At 39.7% G+C, this 14439-nt stretch overlaps 1 protein-coding gene across 2 annotated transcripts in view; it reads left to right on the top strand.

Moving 5' to 3' along the window:
* The window catches only part of PTN (pleiotrophin), a 109505-nt gene that overhangs the window by 94308 nt on the left and 758 nt on the right, over nucleotides 1-14439 (top strand). The window lies entirely within an intron of this gene.

Raw genomic sequence — 14439 nt, 5'->3', positions numbered from 1 at the left:
ATAAGAGTTAGTCTATGGTTAGTCTAGAAAGGGCAGAGACCTCTTCTGAGGGCAAATAACTTTTCCTTTTCCAGGGGTCCTTTTAGAGAGTGGTCTTACAGAGGAATTAGAAGATGACCAAAACACAGTGCAGAGCTGGGGGTTTTCCACATGGACTTGTCTGTAGGAAAGCCATGGCATCTGTGTGAATGGATACTCACTGAAGAATAGACTTCTAGGAATTGTCACTGGAGCATAGAAGCTGAGGGTGAGGCAGAGGCTTGTGTGAGTCTTCCATATGAGCTGAGATTTTCCTAGAGGCCACAGGTGATATGCTAATGATCATCTTGGAACATTCCAGGATCTCAGATTATTGTCCACAATTAATTATTTGCTTCCTCCTCCCCCCACTACATGCTTTCTTACAGTTTTAATATTTTTTTCATTTTTAAATTATTTATTTTTGAGACCAGCCAACTGTCCTGGTGGTTAAGGGATCCAGATCCTACATGGCTAACTGCAAATTGAAACCTGGCCCTGAAATCTTTAAAAACCTGCCAGGGAAAAGTATGTGCATGGTCCCAAATCCCAACAGAATGAAGAAATGGAAAAGAGGTCACAGTGTAACCACATCTCATTGAGGAATGTTTTCTCCCTTTCTCTGTCTGTCTCTCTGGCACATGCTCTCTGGCATTAAAACTTTTTTTAAGTTTATTTATTTGTCCCATGAATAAGAGACAGAGAGATAGCACTCCAACAGTCTCAACACTGCAATCTACTTCCACCTTAGCCAGCCCTGGATTGAAGGCAAACACATGACCAGCACTCAGGGAGGTCACTAGACTTGAATCAGGAACTTTCCTGTGTGGGATGGTCTCACAGGGCATCATGTTTACCATTGCACCAACATGTGGTCCGAGCTGCCATTTTAAAAACTAAGATGCATAAGGCCAGCCTGTGGCCTGAATCCCACATGGTCAACTGCACAGTTCAAGTGTAGACCCAGCAGCTTTAAAAGCATGCCAGGCATGTGTGTATATGCATGTGCATGCCCAAAATCCTGAAAAGGAGAAAGAAATGGAGTAGAAGGAACTGTGGTATGACCATTCTACTGGGAGGGGGAGGGTGTGCTCTCTCGCTCTCTCTTTCTCTCTGTCTGTCTTTCCATGGCAAACACATACATCAGATGGCAAATTAAAAAATTATAATAAGATGCATACATAAGGAGCATTGTGAAGCTCCTTTTGGTATGACGAGCCAGCAGGACACTCATATCAGCCTCTGAGTTTGGCAGAGGGATGTTCTCACACAGTGTCAAGTAGAGATGGGAACACAGGGTGGGATGTCTGTGTTATGGGTGGTTCGGGGAAGGAATGTTAATCCCTCCTACTTTCTATATGAATACACTCTGCTACTACCCCATGCTTGTTAAATTTCCCTGCTCATGCTAACCCCAAGTCTTTTTATTCTCAGCTATTTCTCAAAGTTTTGCCATCTTGTTGCTCTTTTTTGGACAGTTGCCTAGCCTTCTCTTAGGTCTGACAATTCATCTTTAAAGATCAAAAGAACGGCAACTGTCTAAGTGCAAGACTCAACTGTGTGCAGGACACAGCTTTTGGCAGCTGATTATTAAATGTGAAAAGGGGGTCAGGAAAGTGATATTCCCAGCATTCTTAATTCTGTCTTAGCTAAATAGATTCTTTTGTTAGTTCTTTTAAAAATAAAATAAGTTTCCCAACATTTCTTTCTATGTCCTGGGCACCCTGACATCCCTTAGGAATAAGCATGGCAACCCTTTGTGGATGGGCTGTGCTAGGCTGGGACACTTTCAATTGTGTTGAGAGAGGTGAAGGGGCAGACTCCCACTGGGATGGCCCCCTATCCCTGAGATCCCCTGATGAGGTTGGGTTGGGGATTATTGCCCCTGCATTTGACCAGAAGAGGCAGTATGGGATGCTTTGTGGGAATTATGTTCTTGATCAGAGGGAAACGCTTGCTCAGTTAGGTCTCACAGTTTTTATTTCTTTTTTATTCTCCTTATGGAAATATCTTTTAGCACCTACATTTTATTTTCCAGATACAATAGTATACTCAAAATGAGAAGATCTAATTCTGCCCCCTCCCTTTCCTAGGATTTTGCCTCACTGGAGAGAGATAGAGAGAGACTCAGAGAGGGAAAGTGAGAAATCACCTCCAGTGGGATTGGCCATGCCCAAATCTCTTCTCTGTTCTCCTCTCAGGATTTTAGGCATATATGCACACACACTTGGAGTGATTTTCAAGCCACTGGATTGGGGCTCGAACCACAGTTATCCTTAACCACCATGTCACCTGCTGACCTTCTGCCCCTTTTTATTTGAATGATACGTTTTTTTTTTTTCTGTAATTTATGGTCAACAGTGAGTATCTTATAACATGGTTCTTAGGATGAAATGAAGTATTTTAGATAAAAAAAAGTTTGCTGCAGTGTTGAAACTGGTTTCCTTCTTTCAAATGAATTTCTTGAGGTGGGTGTTGCCCTCAACACCATTTTAGACAAAAGAACTATGGTAATTATAATAATAGTTGAAGTTGGTAGTTATTAAGAACCCACTGTGTTTGGAATATAATTCAGTACATGGTATTATTTAGTATTCATGAAACTCTGTGAAACAGTTACTATTATCATCTCCAATATTATGTATGAGGAAACTGAAGCTTTAGAGTAGTGAGATGCCTAGGATAAGGTTAAATAACTAAAATGTAGTGGGACCAGGACTTTGATATGAGGCAGTTAATTTTAGATCTCCTGCATTCTAGATCCTGCATATGGATCCTTCCCTTTTATCTATTCAATACAGGTTCCTAAGTTCCTCCTCTAAGAAAGATAATGAATTCCAGGCCCATCCTGATGCCTTTCTGGGGCATTCTTCCGATGCATGATCCTGACCTGGCCCTTGTCTGATCATTGCTCTCTACATTGCCTGTAGGTTCTGTCTTAGCTGTGCCAAACTCCCAGACTCCAGGAGATAGCTGAATGGCCATGATTTTTTCATTTGACCATTTCTCTGCCCCTGTGTTTCTTGCAGCCCAGAACTGTCTTCTTTCCCTCCTTCATAGACTTTGCTCATTCAGTATAACTTAGCTTGTTCATGCAGCAAGTATTTGTTGAATGAGTGTGGTGTGCTAGAGTTAGCACTAGGGATAAATGAATAACTTTAATGAACTCATAGTGAGTAGAAGCAGAGGGATAAATCCCAAAGTACCATGTAAAGCAACAATGCTATGAAATAAGGTAGTGTAGGATCTTTGGGCACTGTTTCTGATTCATTTATTTATTTATTTATTTTATAAAATCTATTCAGAAGTTGCAATGAAGCAAACAGAATGTTAGAAACGAAAAAAAAATAGTACTCCTTACTGTTTTTATAATAAGACTATGAAAACAAGTTCTTATTATGTTCTAGTGGTGATGGCATTGAGTAGATGATGAAGACCAAATGAAATAAATAATATTCTAATTATGATAAGTACACTATGAAATAAGTGATCTTAAAAACTAAATGGAGCCGAGTTAAGGCCAGTAGGTGGCATGGTGGTTAAGGCACTGGACTCTCACATGGTCAACCACGATTTGATCCCCAAACTCTGGATTAAAAAATCATGCCAGGTGCATGTGCATTCATGGCTGAGATCTTGAGAGGAGAAGGAAGAAAAAGGAATTGCTGTGTGGTCATCTCCCCAAAGGGTGATTTCTCACTTTTCCTTTCTCTGGTGAGTACATGCTCTGTGCCAACTCCCCCCCACCCCCCCAAAAAAAAAACCAAAAAAACCAAAAACCAAAACCAAAACCTGAATAGAGCCAAGTGATAGTGACTGAGAGAGAAGTGGTTAGAAAGAGTAACTGGGAAAAGCCTCTTTGAGAAGGTAACCTTTGAATGTGGTCTTGAAGATAGAGAATGGAACGTTCTGAATGCATCAAGGGTAAGTTCGAAGACCCTGGACATAGAGCTCGTTTTTCTCAAGGCCTAGAAAAGAGGTCAGTGTTAAATCTTGCCAGATTTCCCTTCCCCAAAAAGAAGTGACCGCCTTTTCTTGGCTGTGTCCCTCCTCTGATAAGGTATTCATTCCGCTGTTCTGAGTGCGCACTTTCTTCTCCTAACATGAAAACTCACTGTGAATTTGTTTTATTTGCCATTGGATTTGCCTTTGTAAGTTACTGCATCTCCCCATTCCTGGTCTGTGAGAGGAACTCAATGAAGAGTACTAACTGGGATGAATGAATGAACAAATTCAGTTAAATTGTCTTGGTCTGGCTCACTAGGGCACATCATTCATTCACTGACTTCCAATAGGTACAGAGAATTCACTTCTCAAGCACAACGAGCTTACCTGCATATTTAACTCCCATCCTTATTACAGAATTTTTGGTCCTAATTGGCAGGGCAGATGTGAGAACTAGGAACTATAAATATTTGTAGGGTTTACTTCACATTGTGTGTCTGCTTTCATCTCCCTGGGTAAATTCCATGCTCAGAGGCTCATTAGCTGTGCACACACAAAACAGTGATATAATAATTAGTATTAAGGAAGGCTGTATAATAGAACAGTGTTCACACTAATGAGTTACTGGATTGAGGGACCTACTTTCCCCCCAAAGCCTTGGCGTTTCTCCCTTCTAGATTGAGAATTTCAACTGGGTTTTAAGTTGTAGCTAATGTTTTCTATTGAGCATTGTAATAGAAGTGCCTAGTTATTATTTATGATCTGACTGGCATTGTACTTAGCCTTTAGCATGCATGGTCTCGCTTTATCCTCACAGCAGCCCTAAGGAGTTCCCTTAACATTTTACAAACTAGACACTAGGTAGTGATTTGCACAAGGGCACCTAGCCAGTAAGTGGTCAGATTGAATTTACAGTTGGAACAGTCTGTTTCCAGTTATTTTCTTTTGTACTAGTGCTTCTCAAACCAAGTGCTCCCTGGGGATCTCTGCGTATTCAAAAGAAATTAATTTTCTGTTTCAATAATAATCCTAAAACATTTATATAAGCATATTCGACCTCATTTATGATTGAGTCCTGTCCCATAACTTTGGCCCAAGCTCGTCTTGTTTAATACTTGCACTGAAGCCAAATAGTTTCTACTGCTGCATTTCTCAAGCTGAGATCCTTTCAAGAGCTACATTCCTTGAGAGTAGGAAAAGCGAGTAACACAGAACTCCCTATTACACTCTGTGACCTCTCAGACTGGGTCCTGGGCTGGATTCTTGAGACTCGTCTCTCTCCCATGAGATCCACAAAGACTCTGGGGTTTCACAGAATCCAGGCACTGCTGTTGCTGTCCTGGTAACAAGCACTGCCAATGGGGACACTTCACACACTCCTGGTGACTGTACTCAGCTTTGCACTGATGCAAAACCTCTGGGAACCTACAGGGAAGTCAAAGCAGGCTGGCTGTTGTTCAGCACACAGACACAGTGAAAAAATAAATAAAAGACAAACCAAATAACTTTTTCTAGAGGAGTAAATACTGTTTGTGGAAGAGCTCGTCAGAAATCCAAAGAGCTTGTGGCAGGTAAAACTGTTCCTGGTATCCGACTGGCCACTCATGTAAGGAGTCAAGGCCCAGAGATATTTACAACAGGTTGAAGCATTCACAGCACTCTCTCTTGAAAGCTTTTGAAAATTATTTTCATTCAACAGAAAATAGAAAAACATTGCTTTCCAACCTTAATCCAAATGAATAAGCCATGCTGATGTATTAGTTCGCTAGGGCTACTGTAATGAAATTGCAGTGAATGTGTGGCTTGAACAATAGAAATACCTTTCCTCGGTTCTGGAGGCTGGTTGTCATCTTCTTAAGAAAGAGGACTCAAGGACTTAAAGAGTCTTCTTGGCTTATAGATGAGCTGTCTTTCTGCATCCTCCCTTTTTGTGTCTGGGTTCTACCCTCCTCTCCTTATAAAGGCACCAATCATATTGGATTAGGGCCCATCGTAATGACCTCATCTTAATTTAACTGCCTTTTTAAGACAGTCTCCAAAACTTTCAGTCTCTGAGGTAAAAGACTAGGGATTTAGCAAGGATTTCTAGGGGAGATACAATTTAGATCACAACAGCTGATTCTCTCTCTACAGTAGGCTCTCTGTATGCATGCGATCCATATTCCTGGAGTCAACAACTGAGGATGCAAAATATTAAAAAAAAAACAAACCAAACCTGTGATATCTATAATGAACACAATTAGACTTTTTCCTTGTTATTATTATTGCCTAAACAATACAGTATAATAACTATTTACATAGCAATTACATGGTATTATAAGTACTCTAATGATGATTTAAAATATATGGGAGATTGTGTGCAAATACAATGCCATTTTATATAAGAGACGTGACCAACTGATGATTTTGGTAATCCTGGGTCTCCTGGAACCAACCTCCTGCCCCAATAATGAGGATGACTGTGCTAGATTTATATGATCTTTATCTACCTATAATATAGATGGTGTTATGAGGATGACTGTATCTATATCTGTATCATCCATATCTATCTATAATTCTTTTGAACCAAAAAAAAAAAAAAGAAAAGAAAAACCCACTTAACAGCAAATCAGAAGTGATTTATGGAACTGTAACTGCTGAAAGTTTAAATATTCTACTGTAAGCATGTCCCTTTTTTGTGTGAATTGTAACTTAATTTTTCCATTAACAACAATGATATTATATTAAACTAAACATCAGGGGTCAGCAAGTGGCAAGTTGGTTAATGCACTCGACTCCTTCGTGGTTAACTGTGGTTCAAGTCCCAGACCCAGTGGCTTGAAAATCACGCCCAGAATGTGTGTGTATGTGCCCCCAATCCTGAGAGGAGAATGGAAGAGAAGGGATTACAGTGTGGCCATCCCCCTCAAGGAGGGAATTCTCACTTTCTTTCTCTCATTGTCTTTCTCTGTCTCTCTCCAATGAATGAACATGCCCTGGCCAAAACCTAAAGCAAAAACAACAAAAGAAACTAGGCATCAGATGTGATAATAGAAAATAATGTGCTACGTGGGAACTCCTTACTACTATTTATAATAATAGAGTTTCATTTCCTTTCTGACAGAGGCTACAAATATAATTTACATCACGGTATTTTATAATAGGACTACATCTCTACCTGCACTTGTAGTATTGTAAAAATAAGCTCTTAAACACTTGTATGTCATATTATAGATAACCATTTAGGGGTAGAAGAAGCCAGTGAATTTGTACAGTGTGGAGAGGTCACTGTCAAGAAGTATAAGGTCTTGAGAATAGCCCATGGATTAAGAAAGGGCCAGAGAGTGTTTTGTTAACAGAAGAAATTCACACATTATTTCCCAGTCTAAGGCTTGCTCTCTCTCTCTCTCCTCTCTCTCTGTATATAAGTGTGCATGACTAGGTGTAGCTAATGTATAAGGATAAAGTAGATGCATTGTACTAAAACAGGTCTTTAAACCTGGCAATTTTCTACCTGGTATTCACATGTGTAGAGGTCATATCAGAGAGAGGCTGCAACACACTCATGTGGGGTTGTTCCCCCATTCCTGTGTAAAGGGAATACACTGTGGCCCAGCTGCAGTAGTAGGTGCTGGTGATGCTGTTACTCTGAGGCCGAGGCAGGCTGAGAGAGGAGGATCTTGACATAGTGAGAACCCATCTGAAAAAACAAACAAACAAAAGGACAGTATATCTATTAGGAGTTGGAGAACCCAATGGATACCTCGGTTGCTTCCCATGAAGAAGGGAAATGGAGAACTAGGGGAGAAAATAGGCTGAAATGATTGTAGAAAGGAGTCTCAAGGTAAAGGGAGAGGAATGAGCCTAATGATGTTGGATGAGTTGCTTCAGAAAATAACTGATATGCTTTATAGTTTTATTAATTCTTTCATTGTTTTCTGTGCGGTCGATGGAATAATTTCCTCGTTTTTATTAAACTTTCAGTTAAATCTACTTACTTCACCACCACTGTCAACTGAACTTGAGGAGATGTAAAGTGCCAAGCCACCTCCCAAAAGGAGGAGGGGCAAAACAGAGCTTCCTAGAAGGGCCCAGATATATGTGTTTGTGTCTAGACATGAATGCGTATTACCTGCTATTTACATATTCATACTATAGGAGAGCAAATGTGTAGAAGCCCAGGTCATTGAATGGGTGAGAGAAAGTATGGAGAGATAGTGAGCTAATGAATGAGAAGGAAGGTGGACAGCAAGGGAAAGAATGTGTCTGGAGATAAGAAAGTATCACCATGTGCACAGCATTGAGGGGTGGTCCTCTAAGTCTATGTGTGTACGAGGGGATTTCAAAAGGATATGAAAAAATGGAATTAAAGTACGAGTTTAGGACCAGTCAGTGGCATGGAGGTTAAGGCAGCTGGATCCCACATATCTTTGCATGTCGTTCGAGCCTCTGCCCTGGCAATTTGAGAAATACACTCGGAATATGTGTGTGTGTACCCCGAATACCAGGAGGAGCATGGAGAAGAAGGGATTGTGGCTTGGCTGTCCCCCTTGTGAGGTGCTTTCTTGCTTTCTCTTTCTTGCTTTCTCTCCCTCCGGTGAGTGAGTGCACACATCCTATAGCAAACTTGAGAAAAAAAAAGTGTGAGTTCATTTTGGGTCAAAAAATTTGAAATCCATGCATAGTTTTTGCATAAAACTCATTTATTATTATTTGAAGACACCTTACATGTTTCCCACACATAATCCTAGAAGTAAATGCACCATAAAAGAGGAAATGACCCTTTCTTGAGTCTGGAGGCCTCCTTGAATATGCCAGGCCCACACTTATCCATGATCCGGAGCTGGCTGAAGGCCAGGGATAGATTGTGTTATCAAGATTCTGTTGAGGGTGCTCTCTCTCTCTGTCTTAGAGATAAAACAAATCTATTTAAAAAAGTATAAATGAAACAAATGACACTACAAAATAAGAAATGAAAAAGAAAGAATAAAATTGTGCAGGCAATGGAGTGAACAGTACTTGTGAATAATATATTAAGTAAATTCTTGAAAGAATATACTCCTAATTTTTAAATAAAAGTTTCTTCTTATATTGTGCCATTTAATATTGCTACTCCTATTTATTTATTTTAAAATATTTATTCTATTATTATTATTACTACTATTATTTAATTTAACCAGATAAAGACAAAGAGAGAGAGAAAGTGAGAAAGCAAGTCTCCAGGTCTGGGACTCAAACCATGGTCAGATCTGTGGGAGTCCAGTGCCCCAACCACCATGCTACCTGCTGGGTCCTGCTACTCCAATTTAAACTGCACTATTTGGAAATTGAATAAACAGTGCCATGCTAGGAAGCCTATCCAACAAGTTCCTGGATTCCAGGTGGATCAGTGAGTTGGACATTTACAATTCAACAAATCGTATTATCAGTTCACCACTGGCTGGCACAAGAGATTAGGTATTTTGAGGTGACTAGGCAGCTAATTCTTAAGCACAAGAGAATTACTTGGTGATATGCAGGCTTTTGGACACAGTCACATTGCAATAGCACTGTTTGACAGTGATGTGATCCTTTCCCTTCAGTGAGCTCTCATGATTTATAGAGCAAGTCTCCAGAGGTCAACTTTTAGAGGTCTCTATGGCATATGCTTCCAATTGTTCCCATCCAGCTGGTCCCCTTAGCCTCAGAATCTGCAGTGCACATTTCTGAGTGTTTTTAGCTTCCTGATAAGATGAATTCTTCTTTGTAGAACATGAAAATTTCATTTCTGTTCTCATTCATACTTCCTCCCGTTGGTTTCATGTTCTACAGCCACTTGGCTTAAGTCAAAAGCACAGGGGCTGATGGACTTTAATTCAAGTCTAGGCCCCCTCGATCATTTCATCTTAAATTTTCCTTTGATTTCCTTCTCCATATACATAGCAGGGAATCTGAATAAAAGGCCTTTTCCTAAGAAAATGAGGTAAGCTTACTTGAGAATTCTCAACTCTTCTACTTCTTGGAAAAACAGTTTTTCTTAAGGTCTTTGAAAAAATCCTTTAAATTGATATCTTTTTCTCAAGGCCCATGGCCCACCCAGTGTCTCCCAGATTTCTCTAATATTGACAACTGGAGTGGATGTCTACTTGTATCAACTACATGGCAATCCCGTTCCTAAAGGCATTATGGATACAGGTGGAAAAGATGATGCACACTGTGTGATCATTTGCAGTTTGAAAGTGAGTTTGCTCTGATAGATATGATAGATATTGGTGATAAGAACTTAAATTAGTACTTCCTTTCTTTCTTCTTTTTTTTTTTTTCTTTGGCGAGGTTTTTGCTATAGGACATGAGCACTCGCAAGAAAGAGAGAGACAGAGACAGAAAGCGAGAAATCACCTCACTGGGGGGGATGGCCACGCCACAATCCCTTCTCCTCCATTCTCCTCTCGGGATCTTGGGCACACACACACACATGCGCCCGGCATGAATTTAAGCCACCAGGTCCAGGACTCGAGCCATGGTCGACTACATGGGAGTCCAGCAACTTAGCCATTATGCTATCTGCTGGTCCCAAGACATGAATTTTCTAAGATACATCCAGAGCTTTAAAAATGTCCTGCCTTTTGGTCCAATACATTTCCTTTTATGTAATCTGTACTGAGACAAAGTTTAACAGACAATGACTTATGAGCAAAAGCAGTTGTTGCATCATGATTTACAACAAAAAAATGAGAAAAATTTCATTGACCCACACAAAAAAGCAAGCTTTTATCACCTGGGTTGGGGTGATAGAAGGGGTCAGGTGGGGCTGTGTGAGGCTAGGGCTACATGTGAGGTGTGGGTCCAGATCATAAACCAACCTAAATAAACAGACTGTGGTGTGCCTGCAATCCCAGCTAACCAGGAGGAGAGGGCAGAGAATCACGACAGTGAGAACCTGTCAAAATTACCTCTCTCTCTGTCTCTCTCTCTTGCCCTCTCAAAAAGAAAAATGAGGGTGGTTTACAGATAATATGGGGTAAGTTGACATAAAGAAATACTAGTTAGACATTTTAAAAGGATACGAAATGACATGAAAATAGATACAATAGATTTTTGTGTAAAATACTATATTGGGGTTTGCAGGTGACCTGGCGATTGAAAGTGCTGGACTCCCACATGGTTGACTGCTGTTCGAATCCTGGACCTTGTAGCTTGCTTTCTTACTTTCCCTCCCTCTCTCTCTCTCTCTGTTTCTCTCTGGTCAAGTTGGAAAATCATCATCATCATAATAATAATAAAGTTAAATTTTTAAAATAGTCTATCAGTTGTCATTATATTCCTCCCACTTTTATACTCACAAAAAGAAGACAGAAATAGAACCCATTATTAAAAGTGAAACAGGGCTGGCCCCAAGGCCCAGTGGTAAAGAGAACTGAATCCCACATGGCTGCTCATGATTTTAATCCTGTCTTCAGTGGCTTGAGAAATGTGCGAGGTGCATCGGTGTGAGTGCCCCAATCTCTACAGGATGGAGAAATGGAGGAGAAAGGATTACAGCATGACCACACCTCACTGGGGAATGCTTTCTCCCTCTCTCTTTTTCTCTCTCTTTTTCTCTCTCTCTGGTGAGTACACATACCTTCTGGCAATAAAAAAAGTACTTTTCTGTATATTGTGAAACTACCGGTAATTTCTGTTAATATATGGCTGTTTATTATAGTTTGAAAGTATTCTGAGTCCAGAAAGATAATTACTGTTTTTGAAGAAAACTAAAATAACTCAGAGGGGAGAATATCTTCTTTCAGACTAAATCTACTTACTGTAGGTATACTATTTCTCCCCAGAAATTCTTCTTTTGGCTACTCTATCTTTTATGTCTGTGTATCATAATTTAGTAGTGAACTAGCAACAGAAAAAAAAAAAGGGCCTCAATGACATAGAAACAGCTGCCACACACCCATCATCTTTAATATAAATACGTATTTTTAGAGTTCCTTTCAATTTTCAATAACACTCTACACACAACCATCTTAAAAGCTTATTTGTAGTATAAGTTCTATGAGAGGAGAATTTTGTCATATTCATTCTGTCCCCCAGCACCTAGAACACCTATATAGTGAACGTGGAGTGCAGATTGGCGGCATAAACATTTGTAAGAAGTAACACTAGAATGAGATCTCAGAGGTCACAATCTCACAGATACTCAACTAGCGGTGTCTGAAAAAGATAAAGATTTTATTGTTCGCAGTTTACAGGCAACAGAGGCAGAATGATTGATTTCCCCAAGATCTCAGAGATGGTAAGTGACACATAGATTGGAGCCACTTCTCTGGTTCCTTCTCCTAACAACACTTCATTGTTTCCTCATTGCCTCAACGAATCAAATATCCACAGTACCACTGATTAGTCCAGTGTCCACCAAGATGGTGTGTCTGGTCTCAAGATCGGAGAGGAAAAAAATAGATGTGCTTGGGGGATTTAAGTAAGTTGAAGTACAAAGGCTAAAAGATAGGAATGTGATTTCAATGTCTGTTTCTTCATTTATTACATATGGGTCTTGGACGAGGTTTATTTTATAGATCATCAATTTCATGGTACTATAATACTTTAAATGGTTCATATATACTGGGTGAAGATTGAGACGTTGTTGGGGCCAGCAGGTGGCGTGGTGGTTAAGGGTGCTGGACTCCCACATGGCCAACCACAGTTCAAATCCCAGACCTGCTGGCAGCTTGCTTTCTAAATTTCTCTCTCTCTCCCTCTCTAGTCAAATTAAAATAAGTGAATGAATAAATGAAGTTAAATAAAACAATTTTAAAAAGATTGAGAGCTTGTTAATCCATTTTGGAGGACACAGAGACAAGCAGTGATAAAACTCATTTAGTCTGTCAGTTAAATGCACATAAAAGTCACAAAAACATTGCTTCTGATTGGAAGCAATATTACTGACCCTGATTTTTGCTATTCACAATAAAATGTAACACTTTGTTATGTGAGAAATCAAATTGACCTTATTGCAAGTTCTTTCTTCTTCCCACTGCTTTTTACTGAAGACTCCTGTTTTTCTATTGAAATTGAGTGCAGCGTCAACAGATTCATAGAATGTCTGCAATGCAGTTAGCTGTGTCAGAAAAATAAGTTAATTGGCATTGTGTGGATTCAATAGGCAAGTGGTCGATTTTTGAGTTGTTATTTGTTGTTATTTGATGAAGAGAAAAATAAATAGTATCATTAGGTAATTTTAGAGTGTGCCCCAGCCTTTACAGTGAAGCATGGGGAGAGATCGCCATCCCCCAAGTGTACCTTGTAATGGAAAACCTGCTTTAGCTAGACCAAATAGTGTCCAACATGCAAACATTCCAAGTGTGTGGAACAAACTTGGTTTGCATGGCATTCATTGAGACCTATGACCTCTGTATAAAATAAGGACAAGCCGGCCAAAATATGAAAGTCTTGTTCTTAGTCTATTGCTATGTTAAAGATAACTGCTAATCTTTATTGAACACGTACCATTGTGCATACAACTCACTTATTTTGACTTTTAATCCTGTTGTTGCTATCACATGCTATGGTACCATCCATCTGCCTCTTTGAAGGGAATAATCTGAGACATAAATGCATGATTTTTTTTTTTTTTTTAGGGAGAATTTTGCTAGAGGATGTGGGTGCTCCCCAGAAAGACAGGGAGAGACAGAGAGACAGAAAGCGAGAAATCACCTCCCCAGGGGGTATGGCCATGCCGCAATCCCTTCTCCTCCATTCTCTTCTGGGGATCTTGGGTACGCACACATGCATACATGCCCCGTGTGAGTTTAAGCCACTAAATCTGGGACTCGATCCACGGTTGACTAAATGGGGGTCCAGCAACATATAGCCATTACTCCAACTGCTGGTCTCCACAAATGCATGAATTATTTTTCTCAAAGTCTCATAGCAACTTAGTGATGTGCCCAGGATTTTTTATTAATTAATTAATTACTTCTATATTTTCCTACAAACATTTACTTTACATATCAAAAATTTTTGCTCCTACTCCATAGTTCTTGACAGTTAATAGATAAATAACTTTCAAAATTTAAGAACACTGAATTTTAGAAATAACTTTCAAAATATTTGTTATGATTTTGTTTGTGACTCTGTCATAACAGAGACAGTATGGTTTTAAATATGTTTGAGAAAATGTTTACATGTCAACTACTCAATAGGATTTACACTTTGCAGCCTGGCTCTGGTGCCTGGGCTTAACCATATTTCTACCCTCGATAATGACCAAATGGGGAAGCAACTTAAACACTTCTAGTGATGTCTTCACACTTGCTAGCCTTGTGATTCGTCCATTCTCATCTTTGGAGACTAAGTGGATGAGTCCTGTTTTATACTGGATTGTCCTATTTGGAAGAGAGAGGCAGCAGAGTGAATGAATGGAAAAGGATGGACTTTTAAAATTCAAATCTAAATCCTCATGGTTTTACTTACCACCTTTACTCAGGTTGGCACATTTGGTTTGTTTCACCTGGGAGTAGGAGTCCCTGT

This window comes from Tupaia chinensis, unplaced genomic scaffold (genome assembly GCF_000334495.1).
Source record: "Tupaia chinensis unplaced genomic scaffold, TupChi_1.0 Scaffold000140_1, whole genome shotgun sequence".
Taxonomy (NCBI): Eukaryota; Metazoa; Chordata; class Mammalia; order Scandentia; family Tupaiidae; genus Tupaia; species Tupaia belangeri.
Note: the sequence above shows the minus strand (reverse complement) of the source record. Positions and strands in the feature narration are given on the sequence as shown.